Here is a 6,549-nt window from a genome sequence, read left to right as displayed (position 1 = left end):
TCTAGCACTGGGCGCAGGAGGTTTGCTCAAATGCTCACTTGTGTGTGGTGTGGACCACTGACACACTGCTTCCCCCTACATCCGATGGTGCCCCTTATGCCATCTCCCTGAGAGGTTATACATGGAGTCCCCTGTTGAGGCCCCCTCGGTCCTTGAGGATTTTCGCTTCGGGGTTCAACACTATTCTCTCCAACACTATTTTGGCCCTAATTCTCGGTGAGTTCAATATCCACAAAGGGGAATCCTGCAATACCCCACCATTTCAGTCCTCTGACCTCCTGTCTTCCAAAAGAGCCTGTTGTGTACACTTCCGCACCTGCCCCCTTGCAAGCTTATCCACAGCCAAGACGGAGGCCGCAGCCCGTCTCCCTCCACCATGACGCAGAATTGCTGAAGACGGAGAGACGAAAGACAGAGCTGAACTGGGCCTGCTTACCCGCTCTCTGCAAGGCTGTCATCTTCGCGTCCGATGCTGGAACTGTAAGTCCTCAGGGGAGGCGGCTGGAAATGAAGTGGGGAAAAGCAAAGACAAGTGAGAACCCAGAAGGACAGACTGGAAACCATGTCAGGCTCTGGCAGCCTCCCACCTGGATGACACCCTGCGGGGCACAGACCTGGTCCAGGGGCCGAGAGACTGGAGGAGGGTCCCGGCTGGTGCGGTGGCAGGACTGGGGCTGCCTCACAGCAGCGTGGCAGCCAGCAAACTGGCGACCATGCGTGGGAGCTGCAAAAGCGCCGGCCTCCTGCGCAGGAAAACAACATGGCTGCAGCGTCCCGGCGCCCCTCCCTAAATACAAACACACCGGAAGGCAGTCCGGCCAGGGTGCTTCAGCTGGGCCAAACTGGCTCGTTGCAGAACTAGCCGCTCCATCATCTTCATTTCAGGACAGCACCCTCTGGCGGCCAGCTCTTGCCCTCTGCAGCCCCGCTCTGATGGTCTCTGATCCCACTAGAAGTACCCCGCAATCCCTGGGTCCTGTCAAGGTCTCTCACAGTCACTCTAGCCTCAGTTTCCCCTGCACCCAGGACATTATCACAGGAGGCACTCCCTTGCGTAAACCTGCACTGCGCTTTCTTGTCTTCATCCTCACCTGCTGAAACACCGCCCCGCCCCCCCATGGTTAAAGCCAACTCCCCAGTTACTCACCGCCTGCACCTGCACAGCCAGAATGTTACGGCGAAGGGCGCACAACACTTCTGACCAGCCTTCCTCTAAACAACCAGGAGTTCCTTCACTTCAAGTGAACTCTTAGCTCTCTCCAGCAGCCCACATGTACTCCCCCAGGACACTCACATCACCCTGTCTCGGCCCTTCTCCACTTCAGGCGGCGCTTCACACTTCGGACACACCCCGCTCCTGCCCAAACTCAGCTCAGGACCTTGCTCTTACTGGCCTTCGTTACCTATCCCTGCATAGCCGAACACGCGAAAAGGTGATGGCTTAAAACAAAACTCAGTATTCTGTGACTTGGTCATTTGGGCTGGGCTTACCTGTTCTCAGGTGGGTTCACTCACAGGTGTGGGCCTCAAATGAGATGGCTGGGAAGGCAGAGGCAGCCGGCCTCTCTCCGCGTGGATTTTCATTCTCCATCAGGACTCCCCGCGTGAGAATGGAAGCGTCCAGGCCTCTCAAGGCTTAGGGTCTGCCTTCTAGTGGACACAGAAAACCAGGAGGCCGGCTTAAGGACTGTGGAAACAGACATCACCTCTTGATGCAAGGACAATTTGTGGCGATATTCACAATCGCCCACAGTTTATTACTCATAAAAAGACCAGTGTACCACAAATAGGGACAGAAAGCAAAAGAAACACCATAACCATGCATTTTTTTAAATTTTTATTGGAGTATAGTAGATTTACAATGTTGTGTTAGTTTCAGGTGTACAGCAAAGTGACTCAGTTATACATACACAAATATCCACTCTTTTAGATTCTTTTCCCATGTAGGCCATTACAGAGTATTGAGTAGAGTTTCCCTGTGCTATACAGTAGGTCCTTATTAGTTATCTACTTTATATATAGTAGTGTGTATATGTCAATCCCAATCTCCCAATTTATCCCTCCCCGCCTTATCCCCTGGTAACCATAGGTTTGTTTTCTATATCTGTGACTCTCCTTCTGTTTTGTGCATATCCATGTTTTTTATTGCACCTATGTTATCAATGTTCTCATATACGGATTATAAATATTTGTGCCATTGTGTCTTACTTTAAATATTAATTGACTCACATACTAAATGTTCCATGGTCGGGGTCAGCACACTGTGGCCAACAGGCCAAATACGGACTGTAAATAAAATTTTGTAAATAAAGGTTTTTTGGAAAACAGCCACGGACACTCACTGATGTATGTGCAGTTGTGTTCACACCGCAACAGTGGGATTGAATAGCTGCAACAAAAATTGTATGGTCTGCAAAGCCTAACTTAATTACTATCTGACCTTTTCACAGAAAAAACAACGCCAGCTCCTTCAGGCTCCATAGCATCTCTGAAGTAAGCCTGTTGATTCCACAGAATTCTTACAGATGTAATGTCCATAACTCAAAGCTCATAGATTTATGCCAAATGACTGCCTCAGCAGAGCCACACCTTATAGACTTAACCTTCTATGGTCTGAGAAATGTCTTGGTAGGCTTTTCAGATTCTGCCATAGACAATGAAATATTTATTTTATAAAACAATAGAACTAAAAATCACCTGCAAACAACATTTAGAACAGCTACCTCTTCAAATGCCACTAACCCTAAAGTAAAGCCTATCTATCAAACCGTTAATCCAACGTAGAAGAGTAACACTTAAATATGGTTCTTAAGCATTATTATACTTCAGAATCATCTGGGAAAGTTACTAAAGGGCTGAGTCTTAGGCCCTACCCCTCAGAGACTATGATTCAGTCATTTTTGAAGGCTGGCCCAGAAACCTGCATTTTTAACAAGCACTATATTGATTTTGATGCTGGTGGTCTACAGATCTCACTCTGAGAAACTCTGAACTAAATGGGTTGAGGAATTAGAAATAAATAGAGCTTAGTTAACCATTACTTTTACTCCTTTATTTTCTAGAAAAAAAGAAAGCACAGTATCCCCAGAGGTCACCAGGTCATTTCCTTAGAATTCTCATGAGGATTTAATAGAAAGCCATTTTGGGGCACTTTGGAGTCTATTCCAAAAGATTACTTTGCCAACTTTCCTAATGCTCTGACAATATTGATTATATCTTTGTTTTACCAGCATTTTAAAATTATCAAAACTATTGGACTTTATTTGGCATTCTGGAAGGTACACCTCTATTCCCCCCCTCCCTCGTTGGAACCCTATTCCAATAATATTTGCCAGGATTTTTCTTAAGAAAAACAGTGTAATGAAATGGAAAGAGAACTGAAATTAAAAGACCTAGATATGACACATCTGTGTATGCAATTGCAAAGCAAAATTCTCACTTGTTAACACGAGGGAATTGTAATAACCACAATTTGCTATACCTTACAAATTTGACAATCTGTGATTTTCTGCTATTCACATTCATGTCGAAGCTTTAAAGATCAATTTTAAATGTTAACATGTAATACTTATGTGGGGAATAAAAGTGGATAAAAAAAGTTCTCCTCTCACCACAATTATTGTACCTATATCTTCAGTAGGTGGCTATACAAAAAGATAGGAAACTATACTTTAAATCGACACCCATAGGAGTAAATGGTATTCTTTTTTCCTTTTAAATCTGCGAATATATGTAAAGTTACATTTCATTACAACTTCAATTTTATATGATTCTATCATTGGAATATTGCTAGTGAAATCTGATGATAGTTTAGGCCATCAGTTCACCTATGAATAACTGAGATATCTTAGCTAGATGAATTCTCATTCCGTGTTGACTATTTTGCTACTACCGTAAATGATGTTCAGGCAGAGCTATGTGGAAGAAAATGAAGAATTTTGTGCAGTCCGTCTGATAGCACAGAACTGAAAAATGCCCAAAATTGTTCTCCATTTTTTTTATTCTTTTGCATTTATATAGCATCTTAAATGCAACTTAAATCCCATAAAAATTGGAGGCATTGGATTGATGCCTGAGAGAACCCTAACAGAACATGTCTCAGAATGGGGCGTAAATGCTCCCGTGATTATGATTTTATAAAGTCAATTGCTTTTTGTTATTTTTTTTTCTATTTGTGTGCCCATATGCACGTATGCAACAATATATCCAGTGATTTTCAGCAAAGCCACCAAATACCTGTCAAAGAGACAAAGCAATGATAGACTCTCAGAAGCAGGGATGAATGTCAGCACCCCAGAGGCAATGGCTTTCGGGTCTGATGTCCCTGAACTAATATGACAGCCACAGTAGGAGTAGCAACCTCAATTTATATATTGCTTTTTAGGTACCAGGCACTAGCATAAGTATGTTACATGCATTATTTCACTTAATTTTTACAAAACACAAAATCCCTGTAGGGAAAGTGGTGAATCCCCGTTTTAACAATTTGTAAGCAGTGTTGGAGGTTAAGACGTTGGGTCATGTTTACATCATTAGAAAGATGCAGAGCCCAAGGGCAGATCTGGCTGTGACCTCAGGTCTGTCTCCTCCACTCAGGTGAGTAATGACTTTCTTCTTCTCTCTTAGCTCCTCATTTCTCCCACTCTCCCAATATCATACCTTCTCCAGAAGCCCAGTGCCTTATTCAGAATCATTTCTACTAAGAGCTCATCAAGGGCTTCCCTGGTGGCGCAGTGGTTGAGAATCCACCTGCCAATGCAGGGGACACGGGTTCAAGCCCCGGTCTGGAAAGATCCCACATGCCACGGAGCGGCTGGGCCCGTGAGCCATGGCTGCTGAGCCTGCGTGTCCCAAGCCTGTGCTCCGCAACGGGAGAGGCCACAACAGTGAGAGGTCAGCTTACCACAAAAAAAAAAAAAAAAAAAAGAGCTCATCAAACTCCTTAGCACACAGTAGGTGCTTAACAAATAGCTGTTCTTTCCCTTCTCTCCCCACTGTGAAAAACTACTCTTCCATCAGCTCTTTACTGTCTGAAATGGAAGCTACCTGGCTGATAAACATACTCCCAGTAAAAAATAAATGATGAAAACCGATATTAATGTGTTATCTTGGTATGTTTACACTTTAACATGGGACTCCCAAAAGCACAACATTCAGTCTAAAGGATTCATTTCAGATTCTGTGAAGGGCCAGTGGTAAAAATGTTTGAGGTTCAGAAGATCTTAGAATGACCAACCCACCCAGCTTGCCCAGACAGAGGGGTTTCCCAGGACATGGAACCTTCAGTGCTAAAATTGGACCATCCTGGGCAAACCAGTCATCCTATCCTAACTTCTCTGAAACAACTCCAGTGACACCCCCTTAGAGTTGACCAACTAGTGCAGAAAGGCCATGTTTTGCCCACCATAACAGACATACGTAAACATTAGCTAAGGAGAAACTTTTAGAAGAATGGATGATGGTATAAGCTTGTGAAGCAAAAACAAAAGTATAGAGCTCAAAAACATGCTTTTAATATCACTCATCAGATTTCATCTTGAACTACTCAAGGGGACCCTGGCTATAATCATGGGACTTCCATACAATCACATAACACAGTGAGTTCACATTTTCTTTTTTTTCCCCTTGGGTGTGTTTCTATGGAACTTGACTTTTTCAAATATTTAAAATTTGTTTCATATATATATAAACTTACTCAAAACTGAGTTTCCTGATATCACGTGTCCATAGGCATACTTGCTTTCTCATAATATGAGGGACGAATGAGACCAAGGTGGGTATTTACTTACTTTGACAGAAATTTTCAGTGAATTGTATTTCAAGATTAAACTATCACACTGAGGCATTGTTTGTAAGTTAGATGTGAGAAACTAGTCAAGAGTTTCTCCATAAGGTAGCTACCCTTAAGATGTTATAATATCTGTGCCCTATGCTTTCTAGAAATGCTTTTTTCACACATTATACAGCAATGAAAATGGGAAATACAAAGTATTTTTTAGACAAAAGAAAATAGGCAATGACAGTGCAATTTTTTTTTTTTTTTTTTTTGCGGTACGCGGGCCTCTCACTGTTGTGGCCTCTCCCGTCGTGGAGCACAGGCTCCAGACGCACAGGCTCAGCGGCCATGGCTCACGGGCCTAGCCGCTCCGCGGAATGTGGGATCTTCCCGGACTGAGGCACGAACCCGTTACCCCTGCATCGGCAGGCGGACTCTCAACCACTGCGCCACCAGGGAAGCCCAACAGTGCAATTTTTATCTGAACTTTCTTGACATATTTTCTCAGAAAAACACAGCACCTGATGACATTATGAACAGAACAAGTTTTGTTTTTTTTTTAACTTTTTGTTTTATATTGGAGTATAGTTGATAACAATGTTGTTTCAGGTGTACAACAAAGTGATTCAGTTATACATATATATGTATCTATTCTTTATCAGATTCTTTCCCCATTTAGGTTTTTACAAAATGTTGAGCAGAGTTACCTGTGCTCTACAGTAGGTCCTTGTTGGTTATCCATTTTAAATATAGCAGTGATAAACATATTTTTT

General features: G+C 43.2%; 1 long non-coding RNA gene across 1 annotated transcript; it reads right to left on the bottom strand.

Moving 5' to 3' along the window:
- Window positions 1-341: 341 nt before the first annotated feature.
- Window positions 342-1,645, bottom strand: LOC125964057 (uncharacterized). The gene is made up of 3 exons (XR_007476644.1): window positions 1,492-1,645; window positions 615-743; window positions 342-501 (listed from the first exon to the last, which is right to left on the bottom strand). It is a non-coding gene; the product is annotated as an uncharacterized LOC125964057 (long non-coding RNA).
- Window positions 1,646-6,549: the final 4,904 nt, after the last annotated feature.

Source organism: Orcinus orca, chromosome 1 (genome assembly GCF_937001465.1).
Source record: "Orcinus orca chromosome 1, mOrcOrc1.1, whole genome shotgun sequence".
NCBI lineage: Eukaryota > Metazoa > Chordata > Mammalia > Artiodactyla > Delphinidae > Orcinus > Orcinus orca.
This window is presented reverse-complemented; position numbering and strand designations above follow the sequence as displayed.